Raw genomic sequence first — 17,911 nt, 5'->3', positions numbered from 1 at the left:
TTTAGCCTCGTTTTCTTTTTCTAAGGCCAATACTAAGGGGTCAGAGGGGGCTTTGAGTCCACAGTCTCTCTGCCACTCAGGGTGATTCCTGACAGAGAAAAACATGTCTGCATAAGTCACCTCCTCCCACTTCTGTTTCCGTCTCAAAAATAACATAAGTTGTAAAAAAGTCTCATAATGCAAAGATCCAGCTGGGGGCCACCTGGCTCCCCCCTCAAGCTTATAAAGTGGCCACCATTGTGTACAAAACTTTACAAGGGTCTTTTGGTTCTCTGAGCCACCACACCCCACTAGCTCCTTCCAATGTGCCAAAACGCACCCCAAAGGACTAGTTTTAGGGATCTCTTTACTCTGGTTAGTTCCCATCACTCCTCATAAAACCGGTCCTGTCCTTGATCTGTACTCAGTCTACTTCAAAAACAGTCATGCTTCAGTTCTCAAGGGCGAAAGTATTTTCTCCATCAACCTATACTGCCCTTATCAGTCAAAAGGGCGGTGTTACCTTAAAAATACAGAACCAACACACACACACACAGTCACTAGGGGGAGGGGGTTTTTAAGGGCTTCATGCACCTCACTTGCTTCGTTTCAGTGGCCCGAGAATGGAATCGTGGGTCCAAACTCCCACTCACTTCGTGCTAATAGCACGTCTCAACAAGCTCTCTCTCGACCTCTCCCACAATCAGGACACACTCACACAGTTCAACAACCATACACCAGGATTTTGCCTTTACAAGTGCTAGCCTCACAATGCTAGCAAACAAAGCCCTCTACGGCACAACAAATGGCAAAATCTACTACCAGCAACTACAGACCGAGCCCTTTCGGCTCAGTATAACGAGTTTAACAAGATTCTTTGCTGGCAACCAAGTACAACCAAATACCAAACAAGTCTTGCAAGCACACAGAGGCACAAGTTGTGTGTGGGACGTCTCCCACGACTTACCAACGGCCTTTCCTGACCACGGGTACACCTTACAGGTCACAACTTAAATTGTTTCAATTTTTTTAAACATACCCTTTTGTCCGGAGTTTTGGAAGTCAGGAGTCCTTGTCTGCTGCTGGATGAACAGTTTGGGCGGAGGAGCCCTCTCTTCCAGGAATATCCCGGGGGCGCCCTGAGGGCTGGTCTCACAGCCGAGCAGAGCGTCCTCCTGGTTGGCTCGCCAAATGAATAGTTAAAAAAACCGCTATAATAACGGACAAAGACGCTCTAACTAATTAAAGTTAGAAAGTGGTATGTTTATTCACTGGTGGCCGGCACGGGAGTCACCTCCAAAAGGCATGACCACCCCGAACAAGGTTCTTTGCCATCTATTTATTCCCAAAGATCTTACATACAATACATATGCATAGCCCCAACACCTCCCATCCCCACCCCATATTAAAATGAGCTCATTAGTCCTTCACGCGTGAGCAACTCTTCTCTTGAATTGGGTCGGTGGTCTCGAAATGGGTCAGTGGTCTCGAAGGATGAAGTCAGGAGAGTCTTCATCAGGTCTAGGTGACCCTCTGGCATGATCCAAGGCCTCATGCTTCATGATTAACGGTTTACTTATTTTACGTTCTTCTATACGCAGGTTCATAATAGCAGATAATTATACCAATTAGCTCTTACCTAAGCATCTAGTAATTATTAACCTACCGTTTTCCTACCTAAGTTACATCTTGGTCATGGAAACTACTTCTACCTTTAGCAAAAATCTTAACTCTTTGAAACCATGATTCAGTACTCTTAATGCAATGGTTTTGAAATTAAATATGGACGCTAAATTTGAGCCTTAAAAATTGAGCTTTGGGAGAAATACTGTTCTTTCCAATTGTCCTGGTTTAGGACAAATTTGGGAGGAAACCTCTGAGTGAGGTCCCTCTCGAAAAAGGGAAAAAAAATTGGAGAGAAGTGGAAAAAAGAAAACTCTTTATTCAACAGGCAACACACCTCCCAGCACAACAATGAACAATATCAAACAGCAAAACCTCTCGCTGTTCCGGGGAGATGGCAGATTTAGAAGACTTCTTTTCATGGGCTGCCCGGCTCACTCAGTCTGTTCTCAGTCCCTCCTGTGCTGGGAAATGCCCCAGCCCAGGCCAGGCCCGGTGGGCCACAGGTGTGAGCTCCCGGTGCTCTTCTGGGTTTTCAGTCCAAAGCAGGTTCAAACAGTTCCAGGAAAAAACAGAAAAAGGGGAAAAAAAACAATCCAGGGGGCTTCTTTGCCTCAGCTAGCCAAAAAACTAACCAAGAGCAAAAAAAAGCTCTCTCTCACTGTCCACCGCAGACAACACAGTCCGAGAGCAGGAAAATGCGGGGGAGCCCATGCAGTCTCTGATAACAAACTCTGCACTTCTTCCCCCCCTGCCCTTTCACTCCTGGAACCAGTCTTAAAGTTGCAGAATTTAATATTCAACACCAACAGAACAGACGATTTGGGGATATAGGCATAATACAGTCACCCCAAGACACCAATATATATAAAGGAAATTTTGGCTTGAATTAAATCTTACAGTTCAAATGATGGTCCTAGAAGTGGTCCTGATTTGTGTTCAGGAAGCATTTCATTGATAATTTGAGAAATGCAAACTAGAAATTTATTGCAATTTAGTTTGAGAGAAAGCTAAAATACTGGTAATAAATTTGTGAGGCATAAATCTGCAAGTTTCTTCTTTAAAGAAATTTAAAAATTACAAATTCATAATGAAAATATTACAGAGACTTAGAGGCTGGGTTTTTTTAAAAAAATAATTATCTATAGGAAAATTAAAACTTAATGTTGATATTTGAATAAGTGTCTACTAATGTTTGAGTCATAACAAATTGCCAAATATAGGTTGTATCTATTCAAATCAAATATGTTTTGTACCTTCATTATTTTAAGAATTTCAACATAAAATGGATCTTTTTGACAACAATGCAAAAGACAAACACCTTTAACTTTACATACAAAAACTGTGAGAATGGATTTGAATCTGATGACATTCTCATGTCCCCTCGCCCTGTTTGCCCCCAGCAATGTGGTTAGAAGCAGTTCTTGATGACCCCCCACCCCCTCTCTCCCTCTTCTCTCTGCAGCATTGAACTTGTGCATGGGTGACACTGGGGGGCGGCAAAGGGGGGGGCGTGATGGAGCTGCTAAGAGTGAGGCAGAGCGGCGGGGGGGGGGGGGGGTGAGTCCTACCGGCTCCTTTCACGGCAGGCTGGTGGGCTGCCTCTGTCCCTCGGGAATGGGCATAGAGGAGGGACACTGACCAGGTGGGCGGGACGAGGAGGTGGAGAGGGAGAGCAGAGCAGCTGCACTCCCTTCCCCCTCGGTGCACCCCAGGCTGCAGCCTGGGATGGCAATGTCATACTGCTGGGCACGTGTCTTCTTCGGATCTTCTGGATCCACGTGGCCGCCCTGTAATTGCTTAAAAATTGTTAAAAGTTTTTCCAGTCACTATCCCGCGGTGCAATCCGTGGCCTGGGGTGAGAAAACCAACACAGCTGAGCATGACCGGGAGAAAGGCTCACTAGCTAAATCAAAATCTTTTTCTTTAATTGTCCAGTCTAGTGAAAAATACTGTGGTGTCCTTGACAGAGAATCCTTTGACTTTAAAAGAAATGAACTTCTCTCCTGTTATAAATGAGAGACAAAAGTCTCGATATTCAGCAAAATTTTAGATTGCTTTATTTGATATAGAAAGAGCAAGCAGCGTGCTGGGGAACACGAGGGGTCACCGCCAACTCCACGCTCCACCCAACCTTGGTTTGCAGCCTCTTCTTATACTGTGGGTTCTCGTTGTTCACAAATTCACAAAGCCTTTGGGTGATAATCAGTCACAGATAGCCATCCGGTCCTTGTAGATGACCACCAGAGAAGTTCTGGGAGTCTGGTTTTTGGGATAGGCAGTATTGATTAGACAAAGGCAGGAAGGGCTTTTTGGGAAGTCCGATTTTGCAAGCTGGTAGCCGATACAACTTATTTGAAAAACATAATATAACATATTGTAATGTAACATAATACAACATAATATAACATAACAAGGTGATTTTAAACAGAATTATTTAATCATATAATTTCCTTTATCTAGTGTCCATGCTTCACTTCAGAGCTTAGGTTTATGCAAACCCCAATGCTTTTGTGATTAACACGAATCATTTATCAATTGTCACAATTTCCCCACTTCTCTTTTTTTATCCCATTCATTCGTGTTCTGGTTTCAAATTTTGTCAGTACCTCTTGTACTGCCATTAATTTTGTTGCCTTCTCAGGGTCTATTGGTATTGTAGCAACTTGCATTCCTTGAACCACGGACTGGATTAGTCGAATGAAGCATGGAACAAGACAAGGGATGAACAGTAGTCCTAATAATGCACATGCTAACATAAATCCTAATTTCTTCCACCAAGCTCCCCCCAACAGGTTATTCCACCAATTATCATTAAGCATAGAGTTCCAGGTTTGTACAGGTACATGGGCTATTCGTTTTATTTCTTCTGCAATTTTAGTAATTATTTCACCATTATCATCAATTTCTAAGCAGCATTCAGAATTATTAAACTTTCCACACACTCCCCCTTCTTCAGCTAACAGATAGTCTAGAGCCAGTCGGTTTTGATATACTGCTGCTCTAGTTTGGGTAAGTTGTTTAGCTATCAATTCCATTGCTCGGGCTGTCCGGTTTGAAGTAATTTCTACCATGGCTTGTAGTCTGATAATTCTATTTAGCATATAACTTGGAGTGCGATAGCCCCAGCTCCCATCTTGAGCCCAGGTAGCTGGTCCATAATATTTAATAATTCGTTCTGGGGGCCATTCATCATCCTTCCAGATTTGTGTTCCCCCTATGTCTGTGCTCCTTTTATTTCGATACAAAGTTTCATACAAGGGAACTCCTAACACTCTATTACCCTTTTCCTTTGGTAATGTAAAAAACTCAGGCTGGATAATCCCTAGAGTGCATGTCCGTCTCCACCTTTTTGGTAGGGTATTATAAGCTTTTTTCCCGCAGATCCAAAATTTTCCGTCTGGGGCTTTCCAGCTTAGTTTAACTGATTCAGGTTGTTGCCAATAGGTCCTTACACTTTTTACTTCTTCATATGGGTTGGCTCTATTTTTATTATACCAGCATAGTCCTGTAAAATTGTTCTTTATACAATTACCTTTACTTAACTTTGCCCAATATCCTTCTGGAGCTTTGGGCCACCAATACTGATTGCTTGCATTTGTAATCAGGATAGTCTTACAGGGGGTGTGCCCCACATATTGGGTAAAGTTAGTTCCCGGATGTGTTATACATACCTCTCCTATTACCTCATGACTTAGAACCCACCCTTCAGGTCTACTGACTCCTCTTGATATTTCCGTTTGATTCCACTGTAACAACTGCTCTGGGCCCAACCCCTCCCCCCTCCATGGCCATTGTTCAGTCATTTGCATTCCTCCACAGATCCAACAGTGAGTTTAGTTCAGTAGTGATTTCTTTCATTAATTCTACAAATAATTTTTTTCCCAAGGTGGGTAATTCCCATTCTCTGAGTTGTTTAATTTTTTCATACAAGTTAAAATTTCCCCCATGGTTTGTCTTTGTTCCTTTGAACACCTTAGTTATATTTTTTATCAATTCTTCTTTGTAGTGATCTTGCATTCCTCCCTGATCTGAATATCCCCACATACCTTCTTTTGTGAAGCAGAGGTGTCTCTCTCCTACTGGACAACTTTGGTATGCTGATGGAGCCCACCCTCCTTTTCCCAAATTGGTGGCTACCCAGTAACTTCTTCCCATAATAGTGCAAGTTTCTAAGTTGTGTTTATTATAGCAGGCCGAATTGATGTGTGTATGGAAGGCAAGGGTGGATACCGTGTGTCTGCCGTACCTAATTGTCTGGTAACACTTGGAACAAGCATCAGCATTATTTCTTTTTATCATCATTAGCAATAGGATGACTCCCATGACCATTTTCATCCCTCTGCCTCCCTCAAGGCCTACGGGGTTGCTGTCAGTATCCGAGGTTTGTTTAATCTTCTCGGCAGCAGGGAATATGTCCTGGGCTCTCCCACATTGTCTTTCTCTTTTGGTAGCGTTTCTTAATTTTGTCCCAGCTTTTAGCTTTAACATTCCAGTACGAGGTACAGCAGTAACAGCACAGTATACACAACCCTTCTGACACTTTCTTGTCAATACCTCTGCTCTGGCTCTCTTTTTTTTTTTCCTTGTTCCATTCTCAAATAACTCCCACCAGTTATGATCATCAATTTCGATTTCTCCTTGTGCTGATAGGGTATTAATACTTTAATAGTTTCCTTACATTCATTTCTTCTACACTGGACACATAATGCGAATGGGGGATACCTACCATAGGAATGACACCACAATAACTCAGTACAATATGGACACCTTTTCTTGATGAACAGGCTACACCCGGGTTTGGGGCAGGTGACTTTCAGTCCTGATTAGGAGACCTTCGAGACGAATTGATCCGATATTGACATCAAGTCTTCCGAATTCGCACTTTGAGGTCTCCAGGCTCAGATGTCACTCTCCAACCTGCAGTAGGAGGGGTTACAGGACCCTTGACTCTACTCACATGTGTCCATCCCTTTTCAGCTGTCCTCACAGCTGTTTCCGTTGTTAACAGAACTAAATACGGTCCTTCCCATTTTGGAGCTAGATTTTCTTCTTTCCATACTTTAATTAACACATGTTGTCCTGGCTTAATTTTATGTATGGCAAATCCTAGAGGGACAGTTTGAGCTAAGATCCCCTTCTCTCTTAATTCTTCCAAGTTTTTGCTGATTGTTATTATGTAATTCTGAAGAGAAGGGTCCTGAACTAAGGTCGGATCAAGGTGTACTCCTTTAGGGTGAGGCATACCATACAGCATTTCATATGGTGAAATCCCCGTTTTTGAATTTGGCATTGTTCATATATTAGTGTCCTGGTTTTGGGCAAATTTGGGGGAAAACCTCCAGAAGGAGCCCCCAGACAGCAAACCCCACGACTCCTCCCCCGCACCCCACCGGGTTCAGGAAGAATTTCCTCGGAGAAGAGTGGGAGAAAAAACCTGTTTATTTAACAAGCAAGACACTCCCCAGCACAGGGAAAAAAGACAACACCAGCTGACAAAAAAAACTCTTTCACCGTTCTGAAGGGATGACAAGTTCAGTCTCTCTGGCGAGTGGTCGCTCAGTTATCAGTCTCTGGCGCTGGGGATGACTGCTACAGGTGACAGAGTGTAGACTCCCGGTGTTTCTTGGGGTTTCCCAGGTCCCCGTCCGGAACAGGTTCAGATGGTATCCAGGAGAGGGAGGGGACGGGGTGGAAGAGAAAACAGTCCAGGGAAAAAGTTGGACTGCCTAGCTGAACTAACTAATAAGGAAAAAAAAAAGCAAGGGCAAAGCGAAGGAAAGAAAAAGAGGCAGAAGCGAGCAAGCAGGCAAGCAAGCAAGCAGGCAAGCAAGCAAACCGAGCTAAAACCTCTCCTAAACATAGACCATGGGGGAGGTGAGCCGGCTGATAACAAGACAAAACAAAGCTTCACTCTCAGAGTCAGTCCTGGAAGCACAGGACATAATACCAAACATAATCAGGACACACGATTGGAGATAGAAACACCATAACATCACCCTAGGACATTCCACCCCTTATCTCCATATCGTGAACATACTAAACAGCATGTAAAAACTTCAGCAAGTAGAAATTTCCATCTTTCACTTACTCGGACACATTTTCTTCCATCTCACTTGCTCAGACCTTTGACACTTACATATTTCCTTCTGTCTCATGCTGCCTCACCCCACAATCAGATCTCCCTGAGGCACACATCGTGTTGTTCCATCTCTCTGCATTACCCACCATGTACAACCTGGTCCTTGAGCGAATACAATCCCACGAATGGGTTTGTCTGTACTCGGGGCAGAATTGATCCAAACTGCCTTCCCTAACAAACCTCTGATATGTGCCACTGGGACTTTGTCTCCATCTACTATATTCAGGGACTCAGACTGGGCAGGGCCCGCTCGGTTGGTGGAACCCCGGGTGTTAACTAACCAAGTGGCCTTTGCTAAATGCTGCTCCCAGTTTTTGAAAGATCCCCCACCCAATGCTCTCAAGGTGGTTTTTAACAGTCCATTGTACCTTTCCACTTTCCCTGCAGCTGGTGCATGGTAGGGGATATGGTACACCCACTCAATGCCATGTTCCCTAGCCCAAGTGTTGATAAGGCTATTCTTGAAATGAGTCCCATTGTCTGACTCAATCCTCTCAGGGGTGCCATGCCTCCAAAGGACCTGCTTTTCAAGGCCCAGGATGGTGTTACGGGCTGTAGCATGAGACACAGGGTAGGTCTCCAACCATCCAGTAGTGGCTTCCACCATGGTCAGTACATAGCCCTTGCCTTGGCGTGTCTGGGGCAGTGTGATGTAATCAACCTGCCAGGCCTCTCCATACTTGTACTTGGACCACCGCCCCCCATACCAGAGGGGCTTCACCCTCTTGGCCTGCTTGATGGCAGCGCACGTCTCACAGTCATGGATAACCTGAGAAATACTGTCCATGGTTAGATCCACCCCTCGGTCTCGTGCCCACTTATAGGTGGCATCTCTACCCTGGTGGCCTGAGGCATCATGGGCCCATCGTGCTAGGAATAACTCTCCCTTGTGTTCCCAATCAAGGTCTATCTTTGACACCCCTATCTTTGCAGCCTGATCTACCTGCTGATTGTTTTGCTGCTCTTCATTAGCCCTACTTCTGGGAACATGGGCATCTACATGGCAAACCTTCACAGGTAATTTCTCTAACCGGGTAGCGATATCTTTCCACTCTTCGGCAGCCCAAATTGGTTTTCCTCTACGCTGCCAGTTAGCCTCTTTCCATCTCTCCAACCATCCCCACAGAGCATTGGCTACCATCCATGAATCGGTATAAAGGTAAAGCTTTGGCCACTTCTCTCTTTCTGCAATGTCTAAGGCCAGTTGAACCACTTTGAGTTCAGCAAGTTGACTGGATCCACCCTCTCCTTCAGTGGCCTCTGCTACCCGTTGTGTGGGGCTCCATACGGCTGCTTTCCACCTCCGATTCATCCCCACAATGCGACAGGAACCGTCGGTGAATAGAGCATAGCGTGTTTCCTCTGCTGGCAGTTGGTTATATGGTGGGGCTTCTTCGGCCCGGGTCACTGGTTCTTGTTCCTCATCTGTGACACCAAAACTTTCACCTTCAGGCCAATTTGTAATTACTTCCAAAATCCCAGGGCGATTCAGTTTTCCAATCCGGGTGCGCTGTGTAATGAGGGCAATCCACTTGCTCCATGTAGCACTGGTGGCATGGTGGGTGGAGGGAACCTTTCCTGTGAACATCCACCCCAGCACCGGTAGTCGGGGTGCCAGAAGGAGTTGTGCTTCTGTGCCAACCACCTCTGAGGCTGCTTGGACCCCTTCGTAGGCGGCCAAGATCTCCTTCTCTGTTGGGGTGTAGTTAGCTTCAGACCCTCTGTAGCTCCGACTCCAAAATCCTAATGGTCGGCCTCGAGTCTCACCAGGCACCTTCTGCCACAGGCTCCAGGACAGACCATGTTTCCCGGCTGCAGAGTAGAGCACGTTCTTCACATCTGGTCCCATCCTGACTGGGCCAAGGGCTACTGCATGAGCAATTTCCTGCTTTATCTGGGCAAAAGCTTGTTGCTGCTCAGGGCCCCAATGGAAATCGTTCTTCTTGCGGGTAACCAGGTAAAGAGGGCTCACGATCTGACTGTACTCAGGAATGTGCATCCTCCAAAAACCTATGGCGCCTAAGAAAGCTTGTGTCTCCTTCTTGTTGGTTGGTGGGGACATAGCTGTGATTTTGTTGATGACATCAGTAGGAATCTGACGCCGTCCATCTTGCCACTTCACTCCCAGGAACTGGATCTCTCGAGCAGGTCCCTTAACTTTACTCTTCTTGATGGCGAAGCCGGCTTCCAGCAGGATTTGGATGATTCTCTCTCCTTTCTTGAACACTTCTGCTGCTGTGTTCTCCCACACAATGATATCATCAATATATTGTAAATGTTCTGGAGCCTCACCTTTTTCTAGTGTCGTCTGGATCAGTCCATGGCAGATAGTAGGACTGTGCTTCCACCCCTGGGGCAGTCGATTCCAGGTGTACTGCACTCCCCTCCATGTGAAAGCAAACTGAGGCCTGCATTTTGCTGCCAGAGGAATGGAGAAAAATGCATTGGCGATATCGATAGTGGCATACCACTTTGCTGCCTTGGACTACAGCTCGTACTGCAGTTCCAGCATGTCCGGCACGGCAGCGCTCAGTGGTGGAGTCACCTCATTCAATGCACGATAGTCTACGGTCAGTCTCCATTCTCCTTCAGATTTACGTACAGGCCAGATGGGGCTGTTGAAGGGTGAGTGGGTTTTGCTGACCACCCCTTGGCTCTCCAGCTCACGGATCATTTTATGGATGGGAACCACAGCATCTCGAGTTGTTCTGTATTGTCGGCGATGCACTATGGAAGTGGCAATTGGTACCTTTTGCTCTTCTCCTTTCAGAAGTCCTACAGTACTTGGATTCTCAGACAGTCCAGACTAGGTGTTCAATTGCTGGATGCCCTCTGTCACCACAGCTGCTATCCCAAATGCCCACCTGAATCCTTTTGGATTTTTAAAATACCCCCTTCGGAGGTAATCTATGCCCAAAATGCATGGGGCCTCTGGGCCAGTCACAATAGGATGTTTTTTCCATTCATGTCCAGTCAAGCTCACATCAGCTTCCACCAAGGTAAAGTCCTGTGATCCACCTGTCACACCAGCAATAGAAACAGATTCTGCCCCCACGTATCTTGATGGGACTAATGTGCATTGGGCACCAGTATCAACCAAAGCTTTATACTTTTGTGGTTCCGATGTGCCAGGCCAACGAATCCACACAGTCCAGAAGACACGATTTTCCCTCGCCTCTCCCTGGCTAGAGGCAGGGCCCCTCTAAGCCTGTTTATCCTTCTTTCCTTGGGCATATGTCTTAGAGGTTCCTTCAAGGGGATCAGACATATCATCATCATCATACTTGGCAGCTTGGCTACGGGCAACTGGAGCTGCTCTCCTTTTGGTGGAACTTCCTCTTTGAGTCTTGCCTTCCTTCAATTCACGCACCTGTTGTGCCAGAGCAGCAGTAGATTTTCCATCCCATCTCCTCATGTTTTCTCCGCAATCACGTAGGAAGAACCACAGCTCAGCTCGTGGGGTGTACCTCCTCTCCCCATCAGGGGAAGGTCTGCGTTGGATACCAGGGCCTCTAATTTGTACTGCTGAGATTTGGAGAAGGTCCTCTTTAATCTCCTCCCTGAGTCTTTTATGATTCTCCTCTATCTTGTCTTCTAATTTCTGCAGACGTGTTTCCACAGCTGCAATTCTGGCATGTGTTGGGCCATGCACAGCATCTGCATATGCTCGGAGCTTCTTTGCCATATCAAGCACGGTCTCATCCCTCTCGTCCCGCTTCATTATTGCTAAAGCAGAAGCATATTCATGGGGCCCAAGCCGTACAAGTTTTCGCCACATCACAGATGTACACGGTACCAAGTCCGGATTCCTAGTTGTTATGTCATCTGAGAAGATAATCTCTGCCACTGCCATTTCTCTCAGGCGTTGGATCCCTTGTTCTATCGTCTTCCACTGGGTCTGCTGCATATAAAGATCATCTGCACACAGGTATCTTTGTGCTACACTGTCCAGGACCCGTGCCCAGAGGCTGTGAGGGTTAGGCCCCCTCATCATTCCTTGGTCGATGACAGGATCATGTGACAGGGATCCCAAATGCCTGGCTTCAGTGCCGTCCAGAATTGTAGCCTCGCCTGCAGCATCCCAAAGACGGACCAACCAACTAATTATAGACTCATCTGGTCGTCGGGTGTAATCCTTTCTTAGGCCACGGAGGTCCTTTAGGGAAAAAGACTCAATATTGGCCTCTGATCTTGTACCAGTTGCTTTAACTCTTGGTTTTATATCAGGAGGCGTTGAGGGTCCTTCTCCTGCATCATCATCATCATTGTCATCCACTGGTCTATCAGTCTTGTCTGTGCACTTTCCACTTCTCGTGCTGGTAGCAACAGCCATTGGTTGAGGCTTACTGACAGGTTTAGCTGCTGGCTTAGGCTCACTGTCTGGTGTAGTTGTTGGCCTCGAGCCTGGGGTGTTGGCTGCAGCCTGAGTGACTGGGATAGTGGCTGATTTATCTGCCTGCTCCCCTTCCTCTGTCTGCTGCCCTACAGTATCTAGCAGGGTACGGTAAGCATATGCCAGGGCCCAGCTCACTGCAATGATCTTCTTCTCCTTAGAATTACCATGGCACTTCTCTTTCAGGTACTTTGCCACCTCAGCTGGGTTCTGAATTTGTTCACATGGAAAATCCCAGGATGTAGGGTCAGAAAATTCCTTTAAGATTTGGCCCATATCCTCCCATTTCCCACACCATTCAGGATTCCTCATGCCTGGCTCTACTCTGGGGTCAGGGGTCTCAGCCCCTCTAGAAATCTCAGCTCTCATTCAAGAGAAACTGCAGACTGTATAGAGAAAGCTTACTATATTAAACACCAGAAAGATGGTCTCTTTAACACTCAGGGGGAACTGAACATTCTCTAATAAGGATGTAACAAATTCAGAGGAGAAGAAGGAGAACAAAGGCTGAAAAGCCTCATCCCCTGCTTCTCCTCTAACAAACTGAGTGCACAACCACAACCAAGAACCATACATTCCTGGAACAGATTCCAGCACCTTTATAAATCTCCTGCAGGCCATTAAAACCAAGCCCAGCTCGATGGATATTTTGGTCAATGCCCCTCTGCTACAGAAACTACGCATTAGGGACAATACCGGAGCTATTTCTGGATAAGCAAATAAACCCAGGGACCACAGAGGTATTAAGACTTCAAAAAACCCTAGGGACCAAAAACCCATGCAGGCCTCCACCCCAAAAGACATTAATTCCAACAACATAGCCAATAACTGCTCTATACCAACACAAAAGAATTTGAACCAAATTATTATTATTAGAACAGGGTTTTTTCCCACTTTCTCGAGCCCCGAGTTGGGCGCCAATATATTTGTCCTGGTTTTGGGCAAATTTGGGGGAAAACCTCCAGAAGGAGCCCCCAGACAGCAAACCCCACGACTCCTCCCCCCCACCCCACCGGGTTCGGGAAGAATTTCCTCGGAGAAGAGTGGGAGAAAAAACCTGTTTATTTAACAAGCAAGACACTCCCCAGCACAGGGAAAAAAGACAACACCAGCTGACAAAAAAAACTCTTTCACCGTTCTGAAGGGATGACAAGTTCAGTCTCTCTGGCGAGTGGTCGCTCAGTTATCAGTCTCTGGCGCTGGGGATGACTGCTACAGGTGACAGAGTGTAGACTCCCGGTGTTTCTTGGGGTTTCCCAGGTCCCCGTCCGGAACAGGTTCAGATGGTATCCAGGAGAGGGAGGGGACGGGGTGGAAGAGAAAACAGTCCAGGGAAAAAGTTGGACTGCCTAGCTGAACTAACTAATAAGGAAAAAAAAAAGCAAGGGCAAAGCGAAGGAAAGAAAAAGAGGCAGAAGCGAGCAAGCAGGCAAGCAAGCAGGCAAGCAAGCAAGCAAGCAAGCAGGCAAGCAAGCAAACCGAGCTAAAACCTCTCCTAAACATAGACCATGGGGGAGGTGAGCCGGCTGATAACAAGACAAAACAAAGCTTCACTCTCAGAGTCAGTCCTGGAAGCACAGGACATAATACCAAACATAATCAGGACACACGATTGGAGATAGAAACACCATAACATCACCCTAGGACAATTAGACAGGGCTAGTGGGAGGCACTTTGTCCATGGCATTTTAGTCTCAATCATTAATTTTGACAGCTGTTGTTTTAATGTTTGATTCATCCTTTCAACCCTCCCAGAACTCTGAGGGTGCCAAGGTATATGATACTCCCAGCTAATGCCCAGCGCCGAGGTCAGTAACTTAAGCACCTTTGATGTAAAGTGCGTCCCCTGGTCTGAGTCTATTGCTTGAACCAGGCCATACCTTGGGATTATGTGTTCCAACAATATTTTGGCTACCACTTGTGATGTGGCCCTAGCTGCAGGGTATGCCTCTACCCAGTGGGTTAATTGTTCTACTATCACTAGTAAGTATTTCCACCTCCCTATTTTTGGCAATTCTGTAAAATCTACTTGTATTCTTTCAAAGGGTCTGTAAGCAGTTTTCCGTCCTCCTGACTGACATTGTCGCATACCTTTTTTATTAATTTTCTGATAAGTGATACAACCCTGTATGCTCTGCTTTGCAATATCAAAAATGCCTATGCATCCAAAAAATTTTAAAAACTGGTCTGCTAGTGCTCTGGTTCCCCAATGTGTTTGTTGGTGTAATTGTTCAATAATTTGTCTGGCCTGGGTCTTAGGTAAAATTTCCCTGCCATCTGGTAAAACCCATTTGTTCTCATGCTGTTCTGCCTTTAATTTTTTTATCGCTTCTTTTTCCTGAGGAGTAAATAGCTTCTGTAATTCCTGGTTGTGATACCGAAATAATGAGAAAAAGGACTAATGTAGATATAGTAGTAGTCATGCTAAGGCTTAGAAAACTGCAGTTCTCAGACAGGCCCTGGGAACCAGCCCTGGGAATGAGCTGGGGACTGTGGAAACAATAATTAAAGATAATTAAAGAATTTAGTGGAGCATATAAGAACATCTAGAAACTTTCAGGATAAGGCTAAAGTATAATAATAAATAAAGGGTTCTGGTGATGGGAAAACATGCAAGGGGGAATTAAAGGGGGGTAGCCTATAGTTTTGAATAGACAAGCATGCAAAATTTATAACTTTTAGGAATGATATCTACAAGATTTATGTATCTGTATTGTCTTGAAGAATGTGTACCTCTGCACGTGGACTACTTTGTAAAAAGGTATAAAAAACTTGACGAAAAAGGGAACTGTGGGACCCTGACTTTGGACGCTAGTCCACAGGTTCCCCGGGCCCTGAATAAAGCACCGCATAAACTGACACTCTGTTAGTTTGTGTTCTGTTTGGGGCATCGGGCAGCAGTTTTCTGGCGACCCAGATGGGACTCCGGAGGCGGCAGGGGCGGTTCGCGAGCTGATCCACTCCACGCCGGCACCAGGTGATTTCTGGGGAGGACATCAACCCGTGCCCGACCCCGCGCCTGACGGACGACCAGGAGGTAAGCCCGAAGGTGCTTTATTCCTTTTATCGAGGGAAAGGGGGGCCTGCCGATTAAGTCGGAACGGCGTTTCCGCACGGGGGTCACAGACGTCTTTAAGGTTGTGGAAAAAGCCTAGGCGCTGACCGTCAGACGCAGCAGTGACTGCGCAGGTTCAGCACTTGCCACTCGCAGAGATGAGAAAGGCAAGATTTGTGGAAAGGGTGTGAGTGTAAAGGGTGTGAGTGTTGTGTGTGGTGTGTATTGGAAAGGGTGTGAGTGTTGTGTGTGGTGTGTATTGTGTAAAAAAAAAAAAAAAAAAAAAAAAAAAAAAAAAAAAAAAAAAAGGAAAAAAAAAAGAAAAAAAAAAAGAAAAAAAAAAAAAAAAAAGGAAAAAAAAAAGAAAAAAAAAAAGAAAAAAAAAAAGAAAAAAAAGAAAAAAGTGTAATGATGCCTTTAAAAACGTTTAAAACTCTAGCAAGTTCCGGGATGGAAATCCCGGACGATTCACCATTGGGCTGTTTATTACAACACTGGAATGCGGGGAACTTTGGTCAAGAATTAAGTAAAAGGAAATTGATTGATTTCTGTAATCATGTATGGCCTTTATATGAACCCGATGGTATGCAATGGCCTAGGAACGGTACACTGAATCCTGACATTATTACACCTTTGATGCATTTCCTGCAAAGTAATGAAAAATGGGATGAAATACCATACCTAGACCTCTTTTATTATTTGAAAGATAAACCAGAGTGGCAAAAGGAGTGTGGGATCATGGTTTTGAAAACATTAAACCTGAATTGTGAAGGATGTAAGGGGTGGCAGAAAGAGAAGGAATGCTCAGTTAAGTTTTCGGAACCTGAAGAGGATGTTTCTTTGCTGATAGCCCCTAGTGCTCCTCCGATGGAAGAACGTGGAGAAAGTATATTAGAGGCAGAAAGGGAGGCTCAAGAAACAAAAATAGGAACCACAGATATACCACGAACCCCCTTATGTGAAAGAACTCGGAGAGGGAGGTGGGAGGTAGAAAGGAAGAAAAAGGGAGGAGGTGCTCATTTAATGGTTCCGCTTCGTGAAGCAGTCGGGCCGCAGGGGGAACGGGTCATAGTGAAAGTTCCCTTTTCTCCGAATGATTTGCTAATTTGGAAACAATCAGCGGGGGCGTATCGGGAGGATCCTGAACGAACTGCGCGGGTGGTAAAAATGGTAATTAAGACTCAGAACCCAGATTGGAATGATTTACAAGTTCTGTTAGACACAATAATGGATTCTACTGAAAAGGAAATGGTGTTTAAAGCCATGACAGAGAAAGCACGGGAAATGATTAGGTTGCAGCTTGCGGATGGTACAGTAAATGACTTAGTGCCTAGGGAAGATCCGGAGTGGGATCCCAACTCGACGGGCGGGTCTCGGAGACTTAAAGCTTATCAGGATTTGTTAACAGAAGGAATACGGAATGGAATACCAAAAACTTTGAATTGGTCTAAGTTATATTCGGTCAGACAGGAAAAGAATGAGTCTCCATCAACCTTTTTAGAGTGGCTTAAGGAGACAGCTCGTAGATACACTAATTTAGAAGTTGAGGGAGAATCGGGAAAATTACAGCTAGCATTAATTTTTATGGGGCAGTCCCAGGAAGATATTAGAAAGAAATTACAAAAATTGGAGGGAGAAGATACTCGGAATTTAGATAAACTATTGGAAGTTGCGTGGAAGGTATATAATAACAGGGAAAAAGAAACGGCCAGGAAACAACAGGCTACTATGTTAGCGGTGTTACAGCAAGTGGCTGGAAATAATATGAGAGGAGGGAGTCGTGGACGTGGACGAGGAAGGGGAAGAGGAATAGCAAAGGGGGAAATGCCAATGGGGGTGGGAGGACTCATGGGACAATTGAATATGGGAAGAGGAAGAATGCAGCTGGGGATAGATCAATGTGCTCTATGTAAAAATAGAGGACATTGGAAAAATGAGTGTCCTCTCAACCAAGGAATGGGTTTTGGGGGAGGAATTATAACCAGTGGGGATGGAAATCAGGGACTGATGAATAATACAGGTGCTTTCCCGGGAAATCCACAAGGTGCCGCCCAGGCCTTTATGATGGGGAATTACCAGAATCAGAGCTGACTAGACCAGGATTTAAAGGTAATAATGGAAGTAGATGGGGAACCGTTAGAATTTAGAGTAGATACTGGGGCATCATTCTCAGCTGTCAACACTAAGATAGGACCTTTGAGTGATTCTACTATTCAAGTAGTGGGAGTTACGGGACAAGTTGAGGAACGAACATTTTTGCGGCCATTAGATATAAAATTTGGGGGGATGTCTTGGTTTGAAAGACAGGTATGGTCTAAGGAAAGGCAGGAGCCCCTTTTCTGCGATGCAGAGTGCAACCCCCCTCCCTTTTAATTATTTTAGGTCCAATTCAGACACCTTCAGGCAGGAGATATGGGGATGAGAATAACAGTTCTTTACTGGTATTTAACAAAGCAGAAAAAACAACAACAGCTATAAAAATTGGCAACAGAAACAGTCTAGCTCCGCTCCAGTCCCTTCTGGCCGCAGGCCGTCTCCCTGTGCTGTTACTGGTGCTGTGGGGGCAGGGCAGGTCCCGCGCAGTTGAAGAGGGCTGGGTGATGGCGGCCGCGGCCCAGGGGAGAGAGGGGATGGGGAAAGTTACTCCCCCCTCACGGTGTCGGTCGTGGTGCTCAGCAGAGTGTCCGGAGGTAGTAGGGTGAGATGGGAGAGCAGTGGA

This window comes from Sturnus vulgaris, chromosome W (assembly GCF_052056855.1).
Source record: "Sturnus vulgaris isolate bStuVul1 chromosome W, bStuVul1.hap1, whole genome shotgun sequence".
Lineage (NCBI taxonomy): Eukaryota > Metazoa > Chordata > Aves > Passeriformes > Sturnidae > Sturnus > Sturnus vulgaris.
The sequence above is the reverse complement of the archived record's forward strand: the minus strand, read 5'-3'. Positions refer to the sequence as shown.